Source organism: Microchirus variegatus (assembly GCF_963457635.1).
Source record: "Microchirus variegatus genome assembly, chromosome: 16".
Taxonomy (NCBI): Eukaryota; Metazoa; Chordata; class Actinopteri; order Pleuronectiformes; family Soleidae; genus Microchirus; species Microchirus variegatus.
Genome location: NC_139817.1, coordinates 18,214,296 through 18,240,657, shown reverse-complemented (window position 1 = coordinate 18,240,657; position 26,362 = coordinate 18,214,296).

The following is a 26,362-nucleotide window of genomic DNA, read 5'->3' as shown; positions in this document are numbered from 1 at the left end:
TGCTAGCGGCACGTCACCCTGCCTGCTGGAGTTCCATGCTTCCCTGGGTCGAATACGCCCACAACTCACTCACCTCTGCATCCACTGGCATTTCCCCATTCATGGCCTCCCTCGGTTACCAGCCCCTCCTCTTCGAGTTTCAGGAGGAGGAGATAGCTGTTCCCTCCGTTCAGACCAACCTCTGTCGCTGCCACTCAGATGGAGTATGGAGACAGGTCCGAGCCTCCTTGGAACGTTCATCCCTCCAGTCCCAGAAGCAAGCAAACCGTCACCGGATCCCTGCCCCTACCGACCAACCTGGCCAGAAGGTTAGGCTCTCCTCTTAGGTTGAATCTCGGAAACTGGCTCCTCAATTCATCGGTCCTTTTCCCATTGATCGCATCATCAATCCCACCTCCGTCCGTCTCAAGCTCCCCAGGTCCCTTAAGATACATCCCACATTCCACGTCTCCCTTCTCAAACCCTTGGTGGAGTCTGAGCTGCCGTCTCTTCTGCTTCCAGTGAGTTTGTTCTGTGAAGGAACGTGGCTCGTTCTCCTAGCCTCGCCAAACCCAGACACAGCTGCATCGGCATTACTCCCTCGCTTCCCCCTTCACTTCCGACTTTAGCGAAGTCGCTTTATGTTCTTGTTCTTTGTAAATAAATGTTATTATTTTTATACATACTTACCGTCTCCGTCTGCTTTCGTGTCCACCTCTCTATTCTACTATCGCCTCCCTGAGGCAATCGTAACATCGTTAACATCGTTACAAGTTTTCTGAGAAAGATATTTCTTCCATCATACTTTGTAAGAGTTTATTTACTCTGTTTCTAAATTTCTCATCTTTAAGGTGACTGTTGTTAAGACACCAGTACCCCCCATTTTTGTTGACTCCAGATGTTTTAAGTTTTAGTTCCAAAAATGCATGGTCACTCCAGCTATTGTTGATATATTCGATGGAGTCCGTTTGTAACACAATGTTTTGTGTAGTTAGACACAAATCTATTCTTGACTGTTTCAATATTCCTTGTACAACTTGTTTTCTTGAAAAGTCAATTTTGTTTGGGTGTAACACTCGCCATAGATCAACTAGCTTTTTATTTTCTATTAAGTTGAAGAGAACTGTCCTACTCATCAGATTCATACACATTGTTTCTAGAAATATCTTTTGGGCACAAGGCTACATTAAAGTCACTAATGATTAAAGTTTCTTCATTACACCATTTACTGATCTCTTTAAAAAACACTTTTCTTACTTTTTCGTCATTAGGAGCATGTATATTAATAATTCTCAAATATTTCCCATTTTTCCATACAGCAGTTATGATCATTCTACCATTATCTTTATGCACACACAAACATTTCTCAAAAGCGTTTTGCTTTGTCAGGACAGCCACTCCAGTAGCTTGGTTTGTGGCATTGGCATAAAATACTTCCCCCTTGCATTGTTTGGTAATTGTGCTCATTGATCCTATTTGGTCTCTTGAAGAACAAGGATATCACATTTGGAGGAGGTGAAAATACCATGTATTTTCTCTCTGCTGCGGCGCCCACGGGCATTAAACGAGAGAATGGTTGTCATCAGGAAAGTGAGTTGTAAAACTATAGAGCACCTGGTCATGTTTGTTTTTTTGCTCTGATTTTTTTGTTCTTTTTTCCTTGGTTTTCCGTGTTTAGTCGTTTTCTGATGAGTGAGATTTGAGCGAGATCCATTTCAGAGTCTGAATCAGATGTCTTTGCAGCCGGCATTTCTGTGCTCTCATTTGAGAGGGGAGGACTGTGTGGTGCGTTTGCTGTGGCAGAGTTTCTTAACTGTCTGGAGGCAGGAGAAACACCAGAACCGAGGTCCGGCTTTTCCACAATCTGCCTCCCTTGTACACAGGGCTGGCTCAGGCTTAGGTTTTGCGGACTTTCCTCTCTCCCCTGATTTGCGCTGGGACTTGATTCACACTCATCATGGATCTCTGACTCACTCTCATTGCAGAGAATTGTCCATATTATTGTGACACAGTACACATCTCTTGACTTCCTTTACATGTACACATTCTCGTGCATAATGCCCCTGGACCCCGCATTTATTACAAGTGAACTCCGGACAATCTCTAAGTATATATCCGGGCTGAACACAAATTCTGCACACCTTAATTTGTCTGTCGTGGATCACTCTGAAATATTCTGGACCCCTAGCAGTATTACATTTGGCTGAGTATGGGAACGACTGCACAGTTTCATTAAACTTCACTTTAACATACCTTGTCCTGTCTGCAATGTTGGTTCCTGGCCACATACTTCTCTTGATGGGTGAGATGGCCGAAACACCCCAGCCATGAAGTTTGTTGATGATGTCCTCATGAGATGTAAGCTGGCAGCCCCATGAAAGACACCACCACCTCGTCATTAGTCAGTTCTGTTGAGATGCCATCCAATAATCTCCTCTTTCCTGCTCCATTCGTCATGGTGACCTCATATTTGCCAGTGCCGATGGTTCTGCATGCGATCATGCCTCCACAAAGCTCCCTGACGCACTTCATAAGCTCCATTGTTGTCATTTTTTCTGGCCCGGCAAGTTCAACTTGTACCGTCATTTCTTTCTCATGAATTACTTTCTTGGTTGTCTCATTATTTGTCTCCTTCAGTCCATTTTCTGTCATCAAACTCCCAGTTGTCTTTCCTGTGTTTTTGGTTGCCATGTTGTCAGTCCGTTGAGTGTCCAAAATTAACAAAAAGCACCCCCGATCGGTGAAAACTTCAGAAGTAAAACTCAGAGTGTAAAAAGTAAAAAAAAAAGATAAGAAAGGGGAGCAAAAAGAACAAAAAACAGCAAAGGCAAGATGAGCCTGTGTGCTTCAAATGTTTGTACCATTCAATTCCTGGTTTGGCTGTGGTGCGTTCAGGGTGGTATGGCCGTAAGCAAAGTAGTAGTCAACAAACAATCTATTCATACATGTCCGTGCTACCTCAGACTCTTAAAGTGGTCACACAATCTCCTCTTCAATCGCTTAATTTTGATTAATAATTTGAATGAATTTTTGAAAATCAAGAGATGATCCATTAGCCCTGATGCACTTTGACAGTGAGCACTTTGACATATTCACATATATTTTAAGGAATAATTTTAATGAATTTTTGAAAATCAGGAGATGATCCGTTTGCCCTGATACACTTTGACGGTGAGCTGACTTTATTGAAAAAAGCTTACAGCACCTGGTCTTTCCAGGCGGTCTCCCATCCAAGTACTAACCACCCTGCTTAGCTTCCGAGATCAGACGAGATCGGGCGTGTTTTTTTTTTCTTCGTCTTTTATTATCAAAAATATACATTTTTTTTTCCTTTACAGAACACATTCCTCATCTGTGTTTATGAATATGAAAAACAAAACAAATGATCAAAGAATAAAAAACACACAGAAATCATTGTTGTCACTGATTTTGAAGACCAATAGCCAAAATGCTTTGACAAATAAAAAGCAATTTGAAAAGCTAAAACAAAGTAAATAAAATACATACAAAACAAAGGGATAAAACTGATAATTATTGCCACAGAGACTTCCTACACAAGTTCTCAGGCCCGAAAAAGCACTGAGCTAAACAAGAAATCATTAAATTAACTCTTTCCCCTTATTTTCCCTTTTCCGAAAATACCCACATCAAGAGCCTGTCCCCAGAGAACATGCCACGCTGCGTCAAGTCTGAGTTTTCTTTGTATAAGTCAGTTCTTTGTGTTCAGATTATGTTAAAAGTTACGTTAAATTCATGTCACTTTTGGTGTTGGGTTTTGATTTTCACTTTATTTTGGTAAATGTTCAGGGTTTCCTGTTATACTGACACTTCATCCAGCTTGACACATCTCCCCTAATTCCCTCATGAGCTTCACCTGGTGATCCTTAGTCAATCACTCACACCTGCCCTTGATTCCCTCGCCCCATATAGTGTTCCCAGTTCGCTTGTCAGTTGCCAGTGCGTAATTTTTGCTACCGGAGGTTATGTCAGTGCTCTTGTCTGAATTACTCCATTCCTAGTATAGTTAGTCCTAAAGCTAAGCTTTGTTTTTGTTTTGCCTTCTCTCGAAGAAGTGATTTTGTTTTTTCCTTCTCTAGAAGGGATTTTGTTTTTGCCCAAGTCGGCTCTCTTAAGGTATAGTTAGCCCACGTGCTAGTTTTGTTTTGTGGTTTCCTTCTCGTTGAGAAGTGATTTTGATTTTTTGCCTGGCCCCTCAAGATAATTAATAAAGACTCTTGAAACATTCACCGTGCCTTCTGTCTCGTGCACTTGAATCCAAGCAGTGTACCCGCATTCCTAACAGAACGCACTGGCCAACCATGGCCATCCAGCCGAGACCGGGACGGTGACTGCAGCTCTCGGTGCCCAAGGATACAGGTTACGACAGAATGAGGATCAGTATTCTGAATTAAGCCAGACGGTGCAGCAGCTGATCACACACCAGCAGAGTTTCCAGGAGTCGGTGAATACTTGGATCATCTACATGAACCAAACCATGCAGCAGCTGATGACTCACCTCGGCGTCATCACCGCCTCCCCCACCCTTCTGCCGCGGCAACAGCTTCTGTGTCATCTGTCACTTCACCACTGCCAGCTGGGTTGGTACCGGCACATCTTCCACGCCTGGGACCACCAGACAAGTGCTGTTTCCAATTTGGTTGAATATTGGAGTGATTTGACCATATCAGTGAATTTCACTTTTAAAAATTGCGTCCCGTCTGCGATCTCCGTCCCCGGCCACATCTGCCTCTTCATCCTGGAAATTGGCTTCACCCCCCAGTCTCTTAATTTTCCCAGTATTGCCTCATCCTCAATGTATGTAGGCAGGTTTATGAACGAGACCACCATCTCTTCTATACCAATTTCCCGAGCTGTAATGATGTTTCTGATTTTCAGCCCGTCCATTATCTGAGTTTTCCCCGTGTAATCCCGCATGGTGAGCTCGTAGCTCTTCGGCGTCTTGAATCTGCAGCTGATTACTTCGCCACACTCCTCCTTTACGTTCCTCAGCAGTTCCATCATGGTTACTGTGTCTTCTACTTCAATCTCCACCATCATCGTTAGTCTCTTTTCATATTTTTTCGTCTGATCTCCGTTCTCCGTGATCTTTTTCTCGTGGTGCGTATTCAAGCCATTTCCTGTTGCCATGTTGTCCGCCTGTTGAGTGTCCAAAGTTAACAAAAACTCGACCAATTCCCCAACAAAGGGGAAGCAGAAGAACAAAAAACAGGAAAGGCAAGATGAGCCTGTGTGCTCCAAATGTTTGTACCATTCACTTCCTGAGGCCCGTTCCACAAAAGTAGGATAAGGGATTAAGCCGGGCTATGTTGCTTATCCTGGCTTAACTTATCCGTGATCCGGTTCCTCAAAAGCAGGATAGGGGAAAGCAGGATATGTTATCACATAAGTTACCATGGAGATTTATCCTGTGGCCTTAGCCTGGTCTGGAGCAGGCTAACTTCCAGGATTTATTAAATCTCATACCTCATCACAGCAGCAGTCACCACAAATGCGAACTAATAGTTATTCCACTGCCCACTACACTATGTTTTCACATTCAACTATACCCAAGGTCATGATCTAAACATTTGTAATCATTGATTACAATAATTCAAAATAATTAATAATAATTTTATATTTATACACACGATAGAAATTTTAAAACACATCAAAGAGTAACACGATGCTGCTTTATTGAATAAGGATAAATCAAAGCAAGCAAATTAGCTCATTTCAAAACTGAAGTCTGTCTCTACATAGACAGAAAGCACAAATTCAAAGCATAATATAGAACATATGAATAAATGCACAGTCAAAGGTCTGTACATAATACAGAGCCCACATGTCTGCACATTGAAATGAATGCAGGACAAATCTATACACAAATGAAAAGACAAATGAATGTATGCCTCCCAGCAGCTTGTATGCATTCAGTATACAACACAGACATCATAAGAGGCCAAATCAATTTAAATTAGAATAAAAAAAGAACACAACTTCCTCTGCTGATGCAGGCCATATTTAACTGAAATTGACGGAATGCGTCTCTGCCACTGCAGAACAAATGTAACTTAAATTCAAAGCATGCATATCAACCAAATAATTTAACACATATTGGTCCCTAACCAGCCGACCACTGTGGTCATCAGGGAAGATGGCAGGATTGTCCCAGTCCATGTGCGATGGCACTCTGGGAGCCCTCTCCTTCCTCAGGCAGGCCACATTGTGCAGGACAGCACAGGCTAATGTGGGTGCAGTCCAATGCGCCAATAACGTTGGGGAAACGTGTAACACAAAGCAGTGAGTCAGTGGTGGAACAAGTGAAGCAAGGGCCCAGGGGCAGTCGCCCTGCTAGCCCCCCATATAGTGCCGCTACTGCAATGACTATTGCCAGTTGTCTGGTAATTTGCAGTTTCTCTTACCTGCAATCCTATAAAAATCTTCTTTTATGCTGAGTCTTCTGTGGCCAGGGAAGCACATGAAGACATCACAAAGTGCCTAAATAGCCAGACACACACTGCGTATGGTCCGGCCTATTGTGGCCTTGCCCAGTCTCTCTGCATCCCCCACTGAATACAGAAAGCCTCCACTGGCAAAAAAGCGCAAGGCCACACAAACCATCTGCGGGACACTCAGTGCATGGCTCCTCGCTGTGTGGCATTTGATCCTGGGACCCAGCAGTTTGCACAGATACCTAATCCCATCTGCTGAAAACCTATACCTTTCATAAAGGTAATCGTCAGGAAAGGCCAGTGGGTCCAACCAGTCCCTGAAGACCTTCTCTCTCCTCAAGGCTCTTCTAAGTAGAAGTGCTTCCTCAGCCACCACATCTCGCAAGAAGGGGCACGCCATTGTTAGAGCAGCACCCCATTTTGGGCCTTCATATAGGCTATTGCCTCGCTTGACTTAACGAGGAACAGCTTTGCACCTTCACAAGCTGCAAATGGTTATTTAGTTGTACCTTTATTTAAATCATCATGACACCTACTAATTTGAAAAACAGATAATTAAACTGTTCGCTCAGGTGTGTTGAGACAGTATCTGGGACAGGATTTAGGGTGAACTATGTGCCTTTCCTCCACCCTTAATAATATAGCCATCTTTACAAGACTTTCAAGTTCCACCCATGCATAGCACTTGATGCAAACCCCACAGTCTGTGTGCCGAGTGTCATCTCTATGGTAGCCCTAACGGTGCACACATTAAACAAACCACCAATATTAAGTTTGAATTTTTATTATTATTTTTTAAGGTGAGTCTTCTTCTTGCAACTGGGGGGAGGGAAAGAGAATACTGATTGTTACAGAATTTGTGTTACAGTCAGCATACAGTGCATTAAACGCATAACTCACCTCCCGCTCCAGTATTTTTATTTCAAGGTCCAATTTCTTCCTCATCCTCCTTTTGATGTCACACTTGAGTGACAGGTGTTCCATCTTTTTCCTCTTCAGGTCTATGTCCACTTCTGCCAACTTTATTTGCTGCTGTAGGTGGGGGGCATAGTCGCCTGATAGCTTGTGAGGTCTGTAAACACATGACAATTAGCACGGGGGTAATTATGCATAATGGGAATTTCCTTCCATTAATACTCACCATGTTACCAAACTGGCTGTCTTCAGGCACAGCATCTGGATCCTGTTACAAAAATCAAATGTGTGGGCAACAAATTACCATTGTAGACTGCACAGTACCACCACAAGCTTGACATAATACCTCATGCCTTCTGGAATCCAGAGATATGGTCTCCTCATTCTCATCCTCATCCTCATCATCTGGTGGTGGTGGTGGTGCTGCTGCTGATGCACTGGTGCCTTCACCCTATCACATTTAACAGGATTCATATTGAAGCTAATAGAAATAGAGGCATGCCAGGCCTGCAATGTGCCTTTGATGGAGAACTCACTGGATCAGCATCCAACCCTGGTGTTGGTGGCTCCAGAAGACTCATGGTACTACCAGAAACTGCAAGGCAAACCAAAATCTGACATCACAAATGGATTCACTATAAATGTGGTTAGGTCCAGTGTAGAGATGTAGAGAGAGTGTAGACAGAATATACCTTGTATGAAACGTGTGGCATCTTGGGAGGAACAAACATTTGTGTCTGTCCCCCCAGGGATCCCCTCCAACACAGGCCTGCCTTTATTCTGGGCCAAGGCGATGTCCTCTGCTGGGGTGAGGTCAGCTTTAGGTGACCCACCACCTGTGCCCTGCATGTGCATGTTTTTTTTTACTGCTAAAACAGCACAGATAATGTGTAAGCAGGCATCCTGTAGGTCAAATGTATGCGTGTGCAAATGAGCACATGTGCTACAACACTCAGATGTATCTGCTTAGTCGACTGTAGTTGTGATGTCCACATCAAGTACACTTAAAATAATAATAAATAAAATCACCATTCTGCAGGATGTTCTTGTATTTGACTTTCACCTGCTGCCATGTCCGCTTTGGCCCTGTCATGTTTAATCTACAGACACACACACACACACACACACAGTGTGTAAGTGTATTTTACAATCTGATGAAGTGACATTTACACATTGTCACTCACATCTACAGTCATTTTCACTCACAATTTCAACTCATTATCAGTGTACAACTTCGTTTTCGGATATGTTAATTCACTTTTTGGATTGTAAATGTGACGGTTTCGGCGGAGTTTCCGTTATACTTACGCATTCAGGCGGTCGGCAATGCTGTGCCACGCTTTTTGCCTTTGGCTGATTATGGTGGCCGTGTTTCCTTTTTTTTTATTAGGTGTTTCACCTCCTCGTAAGCCTCCATGAGGATTTCTGTCTCCGAGGGGGAAAAGTAAGCCGCTCTCGTTGTCATGGTGAATCGGAGAATCTGTGCTAGGCAGCGAGGTCTATTTGAGGGTGCCGTGTGCACGCACTTATCCAGGATTGGTTTCACCTGGCTTGATGAATCCGTGTCCGATCATCCTGGCTCGGTCTTTGTGGAACCAACTTCGTTGAACCAGGCTCAATCATTCATCCTGGATATCTGAATCCTACTTTTGTGGAACGGGCCTCTGGTTTGTTGTGCGTTCAGGGTGTTATGGCTGTAAGCAAAGTAGTAGTCAACAAACACTCTATTTATACATGTCCATGCTTGCTTTGAATAAAGTCAGCTCACTGTCAAAGTGTATGAGGGCAAATTGATCACTTTGTGATTTTCAAAAATTAATTAAAAAATTTAATCAGAATCAAGCGATTGAAGAAAAGATTGTGTGACCTCTTTAAGAGTCTGAGGTAGCATGGACATGTATAAATAGAGTGTTTGTTTACTACTTCACTTACGGCCATACCACCCTGAACGCACCACAGACAAACCAGGAAGTGAATGGAAAGCAGGAAAAGAGAGCAGGTGGCAATTTGTTTGGAGGGAGCTCACGGACTCCTCTTTTCCTTTTGTTTGTTTTTCACTGTTTTTTCACATTTCTTTTTTATTTCCGTGCTCCCTTGGTATCTAGTTTTGGGCTTTTTGGGGTTTTGTTTTTTTTCAGCATACATAACGGATGTAGAGATAATTAGAAAGCTGGAGAGCTGGGGGGTGGGAGCCGTCTCACCGATACGTAGACAAATGTGGCCGGGTACTAAAATTTCAGATGGCACTCGTTTTCTAAAAGTAAAATTAAACACCAAAGTTGCTGCCATACTCGGCGCGGTTTGAAACAGCTCTGGGCTGGAATACTTTAGAGTCATTCACGATCGCCAGGTGAAAGTGTGCAGAATGTGCTTACAACCTGGACACATCCGCAGAGAATGCCCTGAGTTTTCGTGTCACAAGTGTGGAGACCAGGGGCATTATGCCAGGGAATGTGCAGGTAATAAAGCAGAGCAAGAGAAAAAATGCGGATTGTGCTGGAACCCAATGGCAAAATGCATCTGCAGAGATAATTGGGTTTGTGGTGCCTCAACGCTGCCTTGCTGAAGGAGGAGGTGTTTGGGGAAAAAATAAAAAACATAATAGACTTTTTAAAGGAGGAAATAAACAATGAGGGAGAAGTACTTAATAAATGGGTGGATTTTTACTTACTTCTTAATAAATGGGTGGATTTCAAAACTCTCCAAGTGGGCTCACCACCTGCATGGTCGGCCATAAGGGGTTGGTGCAGTGTGAATTGGGTGGCAGTCGTGGGCGGGGGCCCCGAGGGCCCAATCGCGGGACAACAACTCTAGCTTTGGGGACATGGAATGTCACCTTGCTGGGGGGGAAAGAGCCTGAGCTTGTGCGGGAGGTGGAGCGGTACCGACTAGAAATAGTCGGGCTCACCTCCGCGCACAGTCTGGGCTCTGGAACCCAACTCCTTGAGAGAGGCTGGACTCTCTATTACTCTGGAGTTATCCAAGGTGAGAGGCGGCGTGCTGGTGTGGGCTTGCTTATAGCTCCCCAGCTCAGCCGCCATGTGTTGGAGTTCTTGCCGCAGAATGAAAGGGTCGCGTCCCTCCGCCTTCGGGTGGGGGGTAGGTGTCTCACTGTTGTTTCGGCTTACGGGCCGAACAGCAGTGCAGAGTACCCGGCCTTTTTGGAGTCTCTGTAAGGAGTACTGGAAAGTGCTCCAACTGGGGACTCCATGGTTCTGTTGGGAGACTTCAATGCCCACGTGGGCAATGAGGCGTGATTGAGAGGAATGGCTTCCCTGATCTGAACCCGAGTGGTGTTTTGTTACTGGACTTCTGTGCTAGTCCCAGTTTGTCCATAACAAACACCATGTTCAGGCATAAGGGTGTCCATCCATGCACGTGGCACCAGGACATCCTAGGCCGGAGGTCAATGATCGACTTTGTGGTCATGTCATCTGGCCTCCGACCGTATGTCTTGGACACTCGGGTGAAGAGAGGGGCTGAGCTGTCAACTGATCACCACCTGGTGGTGAGTTGGATCCGCTGGCAGGGGAGGAAGCTGGACAGACTTGGCAGACCCAAGCGCGTTGTGAGGGTCTGCTGGGAACACCTGGCGGAATCACCTGTCGGGGAGGTCTTCAACTCCCACCTCCGGGAGAGCTTTGACAAGATCCCGAGGGAAGCTGGAGATATTGAGTCAGAGTGGACCATGTTCTCCACTTCCATTGTGGACGCGGCTGTTCGAAGTTGTGGCCGCAAGGTCTCCGGTGCCTGTCGCAGCGGCAATCCCCGAACCCGGTGGTGGACACCAGAAGAAAGGGATGCTGTCAAACTGAAGAAGGAGTCCTATCGAGCCTGGTTGGTTGGAGGGACTCCTGAGGCAGCTGACAGGTACCGACAGGCCAAGCGGACGGCAGCTCGAGCAGTCGCAGAAGCAAAAACTCGGGTCCGGGAAAAGTTCGGGGAGGCCATGGAGGCGCCTCAGGTGGGGAGCTGTTGACCTCGACTGGGGACATTGTCGGGCGGTGGAAGGAATACTTCGAGGATCCCCTCAATCCCACTGACACGTCTTCCCTAGAGGAAGCAGAGGCTGGGGACTCAGAGGTCGACTCATTCATTACCCAAGCCGAAGTCACTGAGGTAGTTAGGAAGCTGCCCAGTGGCAAGGCACCGGGAGGTGTTCCGGGCATGTCCCACCGGGAGGAGACCCAGAGGAAGACCCAGGACACACTTGAGTGACTATGTCACTCGGCTGGCCTGGGAATGCCTTGGGGTCCCCCCGGAAGAGCTGGAGGCAGTGTCCTGCGAGAGGGTGGTCTGGGCGTCCCTTCTCAGACTGCTGCCCCCGTGGACCCGGCCCCAGATAAGCGGAAGAAGATGGATGGATGGATTTCAAAACTAGAATTAAAAACACTTCAATAAAATATGGCATGAACAAAAGATGGAAGGAAAAGAGAGAGGAAAGGGAGATGGAGGAAAAACTGAAAAAACTGATCGACAAAAAAGACACAGCAAGCAAGGAAGAAATGATACAGTATGAAAATATAAAAGCTAAAATAGCTGACATACAAACTTAGAAATGTAGGGCCGCTGCAATATGGGCAAAAATAAAAAAAAAACTTCCAGGAGGGAGAAACATTCTGCCTATTTTTTAGGCCAAGAAAAGCAAAAACAAGAAAAACAGCGAGTCACTGAACTGATAAAAGAAAACGGGGACAAAATAAAAGATGGGAGCGAGGTGGAAAAGGTTGCAGTAGCCTTCTTCCAGAAACTGTTCGCCCAGGAGCCAGTAAATGAGACCCTGAGGGAAGAATGGAGAAAATAAAAGTAAGGATTAAAAAAGAGGATGCTAAAATAATGGATGAGGCAATAACAGAGGAGGAGGTGGCCAGAGCCATAGATGGCCTGACAAAAAGAAGAAGTCCAGGAGAGGATGGCCTTTCAGCAGAGTTTTTTTATTCACTTCAAAGAACCAATAACCAGGTTGTTGAAGGACTTATACAATGAAATGATAGACAAGGAGACACCACAGGAATTTTCCACAGCAGTCATAACCCTCATTTTCAAGAAAGGAGATAAAAACATTAGAAATTATAGAACTTTAGGCTTATTAAATGTGGATTACAAAATATTCACTAAAATCTTGGCAAACAGAATAAAGGAGGTGGTAGGAGATGCCGTAAGCAGCAACCAAGCCTACGGCATACCTGGAAGAGACATTGCAGATTTAATACTGGCTGCACAGTGTGCAGTCAGGGAAATTAAAGAAAAGGCGGGGCTCCTAATTAGTCTAGATTTGGAAAAAGCTTTTGATAAAATAAATCATAGTTACATGTTCAAAGTAATGGAACAAATGGGAATTGATAAACATGATTAAGTTAATATACAAAAATGCAACAGCAAAACTTAAAATAAATGGCACATTATCAGACAAAATAGAAATAACAAGGTGCCCCCTGTCACCTTTGTTATTTAGCATAGTGGTGGAGACCTTAGTGACGGCCATCATCCAGGATGACCAAATCAGGGGTGTTCCATTGGCGAAACGAAAAAATCTAATATTTGCATACGCAGACGACATAACAATTGTAGCAGACTCTGAAAATGAAGTGGTGCAGGCACTAAAACAGGTGAAGAGATTTGAGGAGGCAGCAGGGTCAAAATTACACACCACGGGTTATTGATGTACACACACACACCCCCTCCTTTTGCCTTCCCGGAGGCTGCAGTCCGGTCTCCTCGGTGCACGGAGTGAGTAGTTAGCTGAATGGCACACTCCGGGATTTTGTCCGAAAGCCAGGTCTCTGTGAAAATGAGAGCACAGCATTCTCTCATTTCCCGTTGGGTTGAGATCCTGGCTCGTAGCTCGTCCAGTTTGTTGTCCAGTGACCGCACGTTAGCGAGTAGGAGGCTGGGTAGCGATGGTCTGCTAGCGCGAGCTTTTAGCCTAGCGTGTAGCCCAGCCCTCTTCCCCCGCTTACGTTGCCGTCTCGGGAGCACCTTCCTGGGGTCAGCGTGCACACTCGAGCTCGGGGCTTCAGGGCCTGCATGGGGGTGGTGGTGGCGGCTACGAGAGCGAACAAGCTCCAGTAGCTCCGGTGGAATATGAAGGGTTAAATCCAGATGGTTATGTAAGCTACCAATGTCCAGAAGTGCCTGCCGGTTGTAAGTTACAAGTGCATGGCATTAGTTACAAGTGCATGGCATTATTATTCCTATACATTGTATGTATATCCTTTCAGGAATTTCCCCAGTGGGATCAATAAGTATTCTGATTCTAGATACAGATTACCTTATAGATAACCCTAACCCTAACCCTAGAATCATCAATAAGTCTTGTCACCATGTTTTTCATAATGTCTCTCTTGTAAGTTTCAAAATAATGTGTCTCTGAGAATGTAGACATATTATTAGAGTTGTGAACAGAAGCCTATCTACCTGTATGCAAAGTATATTTAGAATTAAAATATTCCAAATTCTGAATATATTTGTGCCGAAAGAAGATATAAAAAATTATCACAATACTTGTGAATTTTGAGGATGTGAAAGCACTTAATCTCAGACCTTCCACGAAAAGAAGAACAGAAATAAGTAAATACGTTATTAATGATAACAAGAATAATGTATAATTGGACATTTCAGGTTTATTTTATTTTTACAAGAGCTAGTGTTCTAGAAGATATAAGAATTTAAATATCCTGATTTCTAATGTAATACAATGGTTAGTATTTGTTTGAAGTATTTGTTTGGGATGGAGTTTCTAGATGGTTCAAAAGATATGTCTAGAACTATTAAATGCACTCTGTGTCATGGTTAACAGATCTTAATCTACAAATCTATCTTCCATTGTCCTTACTCCATGACACGTACTTCTCCGACTGCGTATGCGTTATCCGACTGCGTCACCACGGAGACGACTCGAGCCTTCATACTTCTGCGTCGTGTTGACGGATACGCGCTGCAATTTCCCGCCCGATCAGTAGGGGTCGCTGCGCAAGGTTGTTGTGTTTCTGGCTACAGTGAGCAATGGCGTCGAGAGAGAAAGAGAGAGAAAGACTGTTGTTGTTGAAACAGTGGCCGTTTCTCACTTTTCTGTGTGACGGAACTCAGTATTAAGATAATTTGAGGCGAGAAATTGGCCATTTAGAGTCTAAACATGTGCTGTGTATGTTAAGATATGACGTATTTACAGTTTGGCAGCGACGTTCTCGGTGGTGATCAGCTCCATGGGTAAATTAACCATCCAAAATAGTAACTAAAGTAACATAATTGTTGAAGGTTTTAGTGATGTTTGTCATTTTGGAATTTAAACTGTGACCATGTTTATTGACAAGTACATAGATGAAGTTTCTTTAATTTGATTAGATTTGCTTAGTTTAGATGGGGAAAACTATTTGTGTTATAACATTGTTATAATCAGTTTAGTTTGCCAAAGAGGGTTGACATAGGGATATTGAGGAGGGTGAGAGGAGGATGTTGTGCCATCAATCATGGACAACCCCTCTCACCCCCTAAATGAGACTGTGGGGGTCTTGACCGCCTGTGGCCACCTCCACGTGCACTACTCCGACACTACTACCTCCATCATCTGTGCCTATGTGTACACCAGTGCTTTATCCTGTGCAATAGCCAAAAGTATTACTTTTGTCTTACTGAGTCTGTAAACATTTATTTACGCATTTACCGGCAACATGCAATATCTCTATACATATTTCACTGTATTCAGTGTCCATATAAATATATATGATTTATTTATTTTCGTATAAAAATGCATCTGTTTTACCTTTATTTAACCCCTTGCTTGTTATTGTGTTTTGTACTTTTGCTGTCTGCACACATTTGCCTTAACTGTTTTTTAGCAGCTATGACAAGTGAGTTTCCCCTTTTGGGGATAAATAATGTTTATCTTATCTTAGGAGTATTAAAAGAGATGTAAACTAACTGAAATGTGTATTTTGAATTTTGACTTAGACTGAAGTTAAAGAGTATTTTGAATCAGATCCTCTTTCACATAGGATCAATTCACTAAACTTTAACTTTCATATCTGCTGGGTTAATGATTTTAAATTACATTCCAAAGTTATATTAATTTTAAGTTGACGGATGCTTCATCTGTTTGGTGTTTCTCTGAGTTAAAGGGGGACTGATTAGATGGATGGAAAAAAGCACTCGTCGAGTCTTGGAGACTCATGGGACCAGCTCCAGAGTCTTGGAGACTGAGCTGAGTTGGAGTGTAAGCCCTGTGACTTATTTCATTTTCACATCCCGGACTAATAAGGGAGAGCAAACACGGGACAGATGAAATTGTCTGCTTGATTTTAAACTGTTTGTTTTCTGTTGAGAACTATAAATTGCCAGTTCATAGTGGTTCACTATGAATGCCAATTAGAGTGATAGATGATTGTTTGTATTGAAGTGGTCAGTAGGTTACCATGAAGTTCAGAAAATGTACCAATAACCTAATTTTGAGGTTATATTTCTTGTTGTGCTAATGATTGAGAAATGTTATTTACATTCCTAGACAATTAACAATGTGTGTTGATTAGATCACTAATCTTTGGGTCTTTAACCTTATGCTTTCATATTGTGCTTTCAATCATTTCAGATTAATGATCAGATCAATACAATACTGTTTTGATAATTTTTCATTGCCAAGGTTAATTTAGTTTATTGTTTTTTAACAGTTCAGTTTGTTTCCACCTTCCTCCCATTATGCAATGGGGAAATGTTTGGAAATGGAAATGTTTTGACAAAGCAACAAAATGTAAAAAAAAAGATTTATGGTTTTAAATGGGTTGAACACTACTCTGTAAAATGTTTCATAAAGAAGATGACGACGTTTGATTCCATGCCGCCATGCATCGTATGTGCTAGTAACCTCTCCATGGCTGGTGACTCTCTACTGCACAGACAGTGCATGAGTTGAAGTGAATACGATTATGTGAAATACATTTACAGTAATGTGTTTGTGTGATTAGTATGATTTTGTGCATGTGTTTTCCATTCCCGGCATCACATTTTCATGCTGATTTATGATTATTGATGTTTAAATTTCTTCAGTTATCTGAAATGTAATGTATGACGATCATTGTATTTCTACATCACCCACCACAGTGTGTAACATCTGACAGATAGAGAAGTTTTCTGAAGGTCTTTTTCCTCAATAACATCGAGGTTTGACCATTAAAGATCAGAATAGTCAGCGCAGGTGTCTTTTTAACCCTTATTCTGCATTCTGAGGAAGGTTTTTGGCTCCTGTGTCAAGTGATCTGTGACCTCCGCTGTGAGCACCTGTGATGCTCTGGTGTCATAGGGGTTCTTTATTCCATGAGGAGACAATTTTGTCTAAAATGTGTCCTTGTTGACCTGGAAGGCGGGATTCATAAGTCCTATGGTAGAGAAGAGATGGCTAAAGAAGGGTGATGTTATGATTTCTTGATGTCTTGATTACAATGTTTAAATTTTTGTATCAGTCATGACTATGTTTATGATTGATTGTGTATTTTTCAGAAGGGCATTTTTTTTCCATGCATGCCAGGTGAAGTCCCTGGGTTAAGGGTATTTGATACATGTATTTTAGTGATTTAATGGTTAGATGTAATTGATTGGGTTATTGAGGCTCTGTGCTTTCTAGTTAGTTTATTGATTGTATAAATCAATAAAAGGGGGCCCTTGTAAGAGAAAAACATTATTCGGCCTTCTCTAAAGTTATCAGCTCCCATTCCTAAGCACAAGCCTAAACAATTCAGCACAGCGCCTGCAGAAACTGTTGTCACATCGACCTCGGTATAGCACTGTTGTCTACAGAATTCGTCTCTTCATGTTTTCGCTGAGCCTGACCGGAATGGGGGAGAGGACTGACGCTACTGTGCAGTCCTCCCCAAGGTCAGCTCCATGTATCAGCAGAGGAAGCACCTTTAAGTATCCTAACTCTGGGACTCACAGGCAGACTGACAGAGGATGCCCAACATACTTGTTTTATGTTCGGCATTGTCTCAGTTCTCCTCAGATCTGAGCTGCTTCCAATAAAGCTTTTCAACTTAACTCATCTCTGACTCCAGGAAACTCCATCTTTGATCGACTCACTTAATAATCAAATCTCCGCAACAATGACCACTACACTATGGAAACTTTGATGAAGTAACTGAGATTGGAGATTTTCCCGAAGTACAACGAACCTGGTAGCAATAAATATGTGTTTTGACAGGAGGGAGCAAAAGGTCACATTTTCATATGAAGGACCCATGGGCACAGAAAACTAAAGAGTTTCCTATTGTGAAATGGAAGCCCAGTCTTCTGTACGAGCAGCGCGGATAGTAGTCCCTAAATTCATTAACTTTTCCAATGCATTGCCTATTGTAGTTTACCACTATGGATGTAATATCTTTTTGACCACAAGGAGGATTTTGGGGGTGCTGTTTCTCGCTTGGAACAGCAGTAAGGAGAACTTGTCAAACTTCTCAAAGTAAGTGGGGGCACTTTTCTTCAAAAAGTGAATTCATTCTCCTTAATCATATGTATTTTTTTTTTCTTAACAACTGGCTTAAGTTATGCTACGTGGTGTTGTCAACAGTGTCCAGAAACATGAACGTTTGATTAGATTGTGGCGAATTTAGCTAACATTCACATTGATCTTATTGTGATGTATCAAGGTAAAAAGGTATCTATCTATCTATCTATCTATCTATCTATCTATCTATCTATCTATCTATCTATCTATCTAAAATATGTTCTCCAGTTTGAACAGTGCAACAGCAATTGCACAACTGAGGATCTCAGAAGCTAATTTACTGACTCGAACTACATTGGTTTGCCACTTAAATACAATGTTTGTCAGTCTTTGAGTTCTCTATTGTACAAATCCAGAAAAAGTTAATTCAATCCAGTTGTGGTTGCCATCTATTTGATTTTTGTTGATCAAGATAAGGGTCAGCAAAATTTGTTTCATGGAGACTTTGAAAGTTTGCTTTTGAACACTACAGAACAGTACCTTGACAAGTGGTCGACTGGGGAATGCAGCCTTTACCAGTATCTACTGATTGTGATAGTCCTTTTCAAAAATCAGCTGCACTCCATTTGTCAACTTTGTTGATTTCTCTCCAGACTGTCGATGTCTGATTTCCGTTGATACCACATGTCTGGCTGACAAAGAGCTTCTGAAGGTTCTCTCCTTTGGCGTATTCCCCATCTGAATCAAACTCAAGAGAGGTCTTCAGTTATCTTTCAACAGCAGCTGAAATACTCTGAAATACGCTCTCATTGGGATCAGTTGCCATACACACATTTAAAGAATCCCGAAAGCTGTGGAAGAACACTTGTTTCTGCTTGGTTTCGAGCCGAGGACCTTTCGCGTGTGAAGCGAACGTGATGACCACTACACTACGGAAACCTTGGGAAAGCACTACGGAACTCATCGTCGGAGACTTTCCCAAACTGAGCTGACATGTGTTGCCACGCGAGGACATCCCGGAAATAACACATTTCGGTGATGGTCCCGTGGGCATAGAAGAAGAAGAGCTCCCCGTCGGGGAATCGAACCTGGGTCTTCCGCGTGACAGGTGGACATACTGTCCATTATACTAACGAGGATTGCCCTGGCCTAACAGGAGGCATGGCACGTAAATATGGCACACTGTCTGCCTACTTCAGACATTGCAAGAGGTGCACTCATTCAGAGTGAATGTCTGAGTGAATACTTACCCTAGGGGGTCCTCACTCAGATAATGAAGAAGATCATACATTTCTTCCCAGGAAAGTCACATTCGGAAAGGCCCCATCAGGCCATCTGCAACAGGAACCTTCAGATGAGGCCATGAAAATAAAGACAGACTATCCACTACAGGACAGGTCTCCCCCGCAAAGTGATGGCCTCGGCAAGACAAATGCTTTTACTGTGGTCTTTCAGCAAGGATGGGATAGGTCAGGCCAAATGAAATGACTATGCCAGACTATGGTCTCCAGTTTGTAAAATGCAACAGCCAGAGGTTCGGAGAAGCTAATTTACTGACTGGTACAACAATGGTTTGCCACTTCAGTACACATTTTCTCAGTCTTTGAGTTATCTGTTTAACAAATACCGAAAAAGCAGTTTGAATCCAGTTCTGGTTGTCAAAGTCCATCCATCTGTTGATCAAGGCAAGGGTCAGCAAAAAGTTTCCCCAAGCACACTTTAGAAGCACTGCTGTTTCCGCTCGGCTTCGAGCCTAGGACCTTTCGCCTGTCAGGCGAACGTGATGACCACTACACTATGGAAACTTTGATGACGTAACTGAGATGGGAGATTTTCCCGAAGTACAACGAGCCTGGTAGCAATAAATGTGTGTTTTGACAGGAGGGAGCAAAAGGTCACATTTTCATATGAAGGACCCATGGGCACAGAAAACGAAAGAGTTTCCTATTGTGAAATGGAAGCCCAGTCTTCTGTACGAGCAGCGCGGATAGTAGTCCCTAACTTCATTAACTTTTCCAATGCATTGCCTATTGTAGTGTTTACCACTATGGATGTAATATATTTTTGACCACAAGGAGGATTTTGGGGGTGCTGTTTCTTGCTTGGAACAGCAGTAAGGAGAACTTGTCAAACTTCTCAAAGTAAGTAGGGGCACTTTTCTTCAAAAAGTGAATTCATTCTCCTTAATCATATGTATTTTTTTTTTTTTTAACAACTGGCTTAAGTTATGCTACGTGGTGTTGTCAACAGTGTCCAGAAACATGAACGTTTGATTAGATTGTGGCGAATTTAGCTAACATTCACATTGATCTTATTGTGATGTATCAAGGTAAAAAGGTATCTATCTATCTATCTATCTATCTATCTATCTATCTATCTATCTATCTATCTATCTATCTATCTATCTATCTATCTATCTATCTATCTGGGGTGTGTCCGATAAAGTGTCTATGACAAAATATGTTCTCCAGTTTGAACAGTGCAACAGCAATTGCACAACTGAGGATCGCAGAAGCTAATTTACTGACTCGAACTACATTGGTTTGCCACTTAAATACAATGTTTGTCAGTCTTTGAGTTCTCTATTGTACAAATCCAGAAAAAGTTAATTCAATCCAGTTGTGGTTGCCATCTATTTGATTTTTGTTGATCAAGATAAGGGTCAGCAAAATTTGTTTCATGGAGACTTTGAAAGTTTGCTTTTGAACACTACAGAACAGTACCTTGACAAGTGGTCGACTGGGGGATGCAGCCTTTACCAGTATCTACTGATTGTGATAGTCCTTTTCAAAAATCAGCTGCACTCCATTTGTCAACTTTGTTGATTTCTCTCCAGACTGTCGATGTCTGATTTCCGTTGATACCACATGTCTGGCTGACAAAGAGCTTCTGAAGGCTCTCTCCTTTGGCGTATTCCCCATCTGAATCAAACTCAAGAGAGGAGGTCTTCAGTTATCTTTCAACAGCAGCTGAAATACTCTGAAATACGCTCTCATTGGGATCAGTTGCCATACACACATTTAAAGAATCCCGAAAGCTGTGGAAGAAAACTTGTTTCCGCTCGGTTTCGAGCCGAGGACCTTTCGCGTGTGAAGCGAACGTGATGACCACTACACTACGGAAACCTTGGGAAAGCACTACGGAAATCATCGTTGGAGACTTTCCCAAACTGAGCTGACGTGTGTTGCCACGCGAGGACATCCCGGAAATAACACATTTCGGTGATGCTCCCGTGGGCATAGAAGAGGAAAGAGCTCCCCGTCGGGGAATCAACCCCGGTCTTCCGCGTGACAGGCGGAGATACTGTCCATTATACTAACGAGGATTGCCCTGGCCTAACAGGAGGCATGGCACGGAAATATGGCACACTGTCTGTCTACTTCAGACATTGCAAGAGGTGCACTCATTCAGAGTGAATGTCTGAGTGAATACCTACCCTAGTGGGTCCTCACTCAGATAATGAAGAAGATCATACATTTCTTCCCGGGAAAGTTACATTCGGAAAGGCCCCATCAGGCCATCTGCAACAGGAACCTTCAGATGAGGCCAAAAAAAAAAAGAAAGACTATCCACTACAGGACAGGTCTCCCACGCAAAGTGATGGCCTCAGTAAGACAAATGCTTTTACTGTGGTCTTTCAGCAAGGATGGGATAAGTCAGGCCAAATGACTATGCCAGACCATGGCTCCAGTTTGTAAAATGCAACAGCCAGAGGTTCGGAGAAGCTAATTTACTGACTGGTACAACAATGGTTTGCCACTTCAGTACACATTTTCTCAGTCTTTGAGTTATCTGTTTAACAAATACCGAAAAAGCAGTTTGAATCCAGTTCTGGTTGTCAAAGTCCATCCATCTGATTCTTTGTTGATCAAGGCAAGGGTCAGCAAAAAGTTTCCCCATGCACACTTTAGAAGTACTGCTGTTTCCGCTCGGCTTCGAGCCGAGGACCTTTCGCCTGTCAGGCAAACGTGATGACCACTACACTATGGAAACTTGGATGAAGTAACTGAGATGGGAGATTTTCCCGAAGTACAACGAGCCTGGTAGCAATAAATGTGTGTTTTGACAGGAGGGAGCAAAAGGTCACATTTTCATATGAAGGACCCATGGGCACAGAAAACGAAAGAGTGTCCAGAAACATGAACGTTTGATTAGATTGTGGCGAATTTAGCTAACATTCACATTGATCTTATTGTGATGTATCAAGGTAAAAAGGTACCTATCTATCTATCTATCTATCTATCTATCTATCTATCTATCTATCTATCTATCTATCTGGGGTGTGTCCGATAAAGTGTCTATGACAAAATATGTTCTCCAGTTTGAACAGTGCAACAGCAATTGCACAACTGAGGATCGCAGAAGCTAATTTACTGACTCGAACTACATTGGTTTGCCACTTAAATACAATGTTTGTCAGTCTTTGAGTTCTCTATTGTACAAATCCAGAAAAAGTTAATTCAATCCAGTTGTGGTTGCCATCTATTTGATTTTTGTTGATCAAGATAAGGGTCAGCAAAATTTGTTTCATGGAGACTTTGAAAGTTTGCTTTTGAACACTACAGAACAGTACCTTGACAAGTGGTCGACTGGGGGATGCAGCCTTTACCAGTATCTACTGATTGTGATAGTCCTTTTCAAAAATCAGCTGCACTCCATTTGTCAACTTTGTTGATTTCTCTCCAGACTGTCGATGTCTGATTTCCGTTGATACCACATGTCTGGCTGACAAAGAGCTTCTGAAGGCTCTCTCCTTTGGCGTATTTCCCATCTGAATCAAACTCAAGAGAGGAGGTCTTCAGTTATCTTTCAACAGCAGCTGAAATACTCTGAAATACGCTCTCATTGGGATCAGTTGCCATACACACATTTAAAGAATCCCGAAAGCTGTGGAAGAAAACTTGTTTCCGCTCGGTTTCGAGCCGAGGACCTTTCGCGTGTGAAGCGAACGTGATGACCACTACACTACGGAAACCATCGTTGGAGACTTTCCCAAACTGAGCTGACGTGTGTTGCCACGCGAGGACATCCCGGAAATAACACATTTCGGTATGATGGTCCCGTGGGCATAGAAGAGTAAAGAGCTCCCCGTCGGGGAATCGAACCCCGGTCTCCCGCGTGACAGGCGGAGATACTGTCCATTATACTAACGAGGATTGCCCTGGCCTAACAGGAGGCATGGCACGAAAATATGGCACACTGTCTGTCTACTTCAGACATTGCAAGAGGTGCACTCATTCAGAGTGAATGTCTGAGTGAATACCTACCCTAGGGGGTCCTCACTCAGATAATGAAGAAGATCATACATTTCTTCCCGGGAAAGTTACATTCGGAAAGGCCCCATCAGGCCATCTGCAACAGGAACCTTCAGATGAGGCCATAAAAATAAAGAAAGACTATCCACTACAGGACAGGTCTCCCCCGCAAAGTGATGGCCTCAGGAAGACAAATGCTTTTACTGTGGTCTTTCAGCAAGGATGGGATAAGTCAGGCCAAATGACTATGCCAGACTATGGCTCCAGTTTGTAAAATGCAACAGCCAGAGGTTCGGAGAAGCTAATTTACTGACTGGTACAACAATGGTTTGCCACTTCAGTACACATTTTCTCAGTCTTTGAGTTGTCTGTTTAACAAATACCGAAAAAGCAGTTTGAATCCAGTTCTGGTTGTCAAAGTCCATCCATCTGATTCTTTGTTGATCAAGGCAAGGGTCAGCAAAAAGTTTCCCCATGCACACTTTAGAAGTACTGCTGTTTCCGCTCGGCTTCGAGCCAAGGACCTTTCGCCTGTCAGGCGAACGTGATGACCACTACACTATGGAAACTTTGATGAAGTAACTGAGATGGGAGATTTTCCCGAAGTACAACGAGCCTGGTAGCAATAAATGTGTGTTTTGACAGGAGGGAGCAAAAGGTCACATTTTCATATGAAGGACCCATGGGCACAGAAAATGAAAGAGTGTCCAGAAACATGAACGTTTGATTAGATTGTGGCGAATTTAGCTAACATTCACATTGATCTTATTGTGATGTATCAAGGTAAAAAGGTATCTATCTATCTATCTATCTATCTATCTATCTATCTATCTATCTATCTATCTATCTATCTATCTATCTATCTATCTATCTATCTGGGGTGTGTCCGATAAAGTGTCTATGACAAAATATGTTCTCCAGTTTGAACAGTGCAACAGCAATTGCACAACTGAGGATCGCAGAAGCTAATTTACTGACTCGAACTACATTGGTTTGCCACTTAAATACAATGTTTGTCAGTCTTTGAGTTCTCTATTGTACAAATCCAGAAAAAGTTAATTCAATCCAGTTGTGGTTGCCATCTATTTGATTTTTGTTGATCAAGATAAGGGTCAGCAAAATTTGTTTCATGGAGACTTTGAAAGTTTGCTTTTGAACACTACAGAACAGTACCTTGACAAGTGGTCGACTGGGGGATGCAGCCTTTACCAGTATCTACTGATTGTGATAGTCCTTTTCAAAAATCAGCTGCACTCCATTTGTCAACTTTGTTGATTTCTCTCCAGACTGTCGATGTCTGATTTCCGTTGATACCACATGTCTGGCTGACAAAGAGCTTCTGAAGGCTCTCTCCTTTGGCGTATTCCCCATCTGAATCAAACTCAAGAGAGGAGGTCTTCAGTTATCTTTCAACAGCAGCTGAAATACTCTGAAATACGCTCTCATTGGGATCAGTTGCCATACACACATTTAAAGAATCCCGAAAGCTGTGGAAGAAAACTTGTTTCCGCTCGGTTTCGAGCCGAGGACCTTTCGCGTGTGAAGCGAACGTGATGACCACTACACTACGGAAACCTTGGGAAAGCACTACGGAAATCATCGTTGGAGACTTTCCCAAACTGAGCTGACGTGTGTTGCCACGCGAGGACATCCCGGAAATAACACATTTCGGTATGATGGTCCCGTGGGCATAGAAGAGGAAAGAGCTCCCCGTCGGGGAATCGAACCCCGGTCTTCCACGTGACAGGCGGAGATACTGTCCATTATACTAACGAGGATTGCCCTGGCCTAACAGGAGGCATGGCACGAAAATATGGCACACTGTCTGTCTACTTCAGACATTGCAAGAGGTGCACTCATTCAGAGTGAATGTCTGAGTGAATACCTACCCTAGGGGGTCCTCACTCAGATAATGAAGAAGATCATACATTTCTTCCCGGGAAAGTTACATTCGGAAAGGCCCCATCAGGCCATCTGCAACAGGAACCTTCAGATGAGGCCATAAAAATAAAGAAAGACTATCCACTACAGGACAGGTCTCCCCCGCAAAGTGATGGCCTCAGGAAGACAAATGCTTTTACTGTGGTCTTTCAGCAAGGATGGGATAAGTCAGGCCAAATGACTATGCCAGACTATGGCTCCAGTTTGTAAAATGCAACAGCCAGTGGTTCGGAGAAGCTAATTTACTGACTGGTACAACAATGGTTTGCCACTTCAGTACACATTTTCTCAGTCTTTGAGTTATCTGTTTAACAAATACCGAAAAAGCAGTTTGAATCCAGTTCTGGTTGTCAAAGTCCATCCATCTGATTCTTTGTTGATCAAGGCAAGGGTCAGCAAAAAGTTTCCCCATGCACACTTTAGAAGTACTGCTGTTTCCGCTCGGCTTCGAGCCGAGGACCTTTCGCCTGTCAGGCGAACGTGATGACCACTACACTATGGAAACTTGGATGAAGTAACTGAGATGGGAGATTTTCCCGAAGTACAACGAGCCTGGTAGCAATAAATGTGTGTTTTGACAGGAGGGAGCAAAAGGTCACATTTTCATATGAAGGACCCATGGGCACAGAAAACGAAAGAGTGTCCAGAAACATGAACGTTTGATTAGATTGTGGCGAATTTAGCTAACATTCACATTGATCTTATTGTGATGTATCAAGGTAAAAAGGTATCTATCTATCTATCTATCTATCTATCTATCTATCTATCTATCTATCTATCTATCTGGGGTGTGTCCGATAAAGTGTCTATGACAAAATATGTTCTCCAGTTTGAACAGTGCAACAGCAATTGCACAACTGAGGATCGCAGAAGCTAATTTACTGACTCGAACTACATTGGTTTGCCACTTAAATACAATGTTTGTCAGTCTTTGAGTTCTCTATTGTACAAATCCAGAAAAAGTTAATTCAATCCAGTTGTGGTTGCCATCTATTTGATTTTTGTTGATCAAGATAAGGGTCAGCAAAATTTGTTTCATGGAGACTTTGAAAGTTTGCTTTTGAACACTACAGAACAGTACCTTGACAAGTGGTCGACTGGGGGATGCAGCCTTTACCAGTATCTACTGATTGTGATAGTCCTTTTCAAAAATCAGCTGCACTCCATTTGTCAACTTTGTTGATTTCTCTCCAGACTGTCGATGTCTGATTTCCGTTGATACCACATGTCTGGCTGACAAAGAGCTTCTGAAGGCTCTCTCCTTTGGCGTATTTCCCATCTGAATCAAACTCAAGAGAGGAGGTCTTCAGTTATCTTTCAACAGCAGCTGAAATACTCTGAAATACGCTCTCATTGGGATCAGTTGCCATACACACATTTAAAGAATCCCG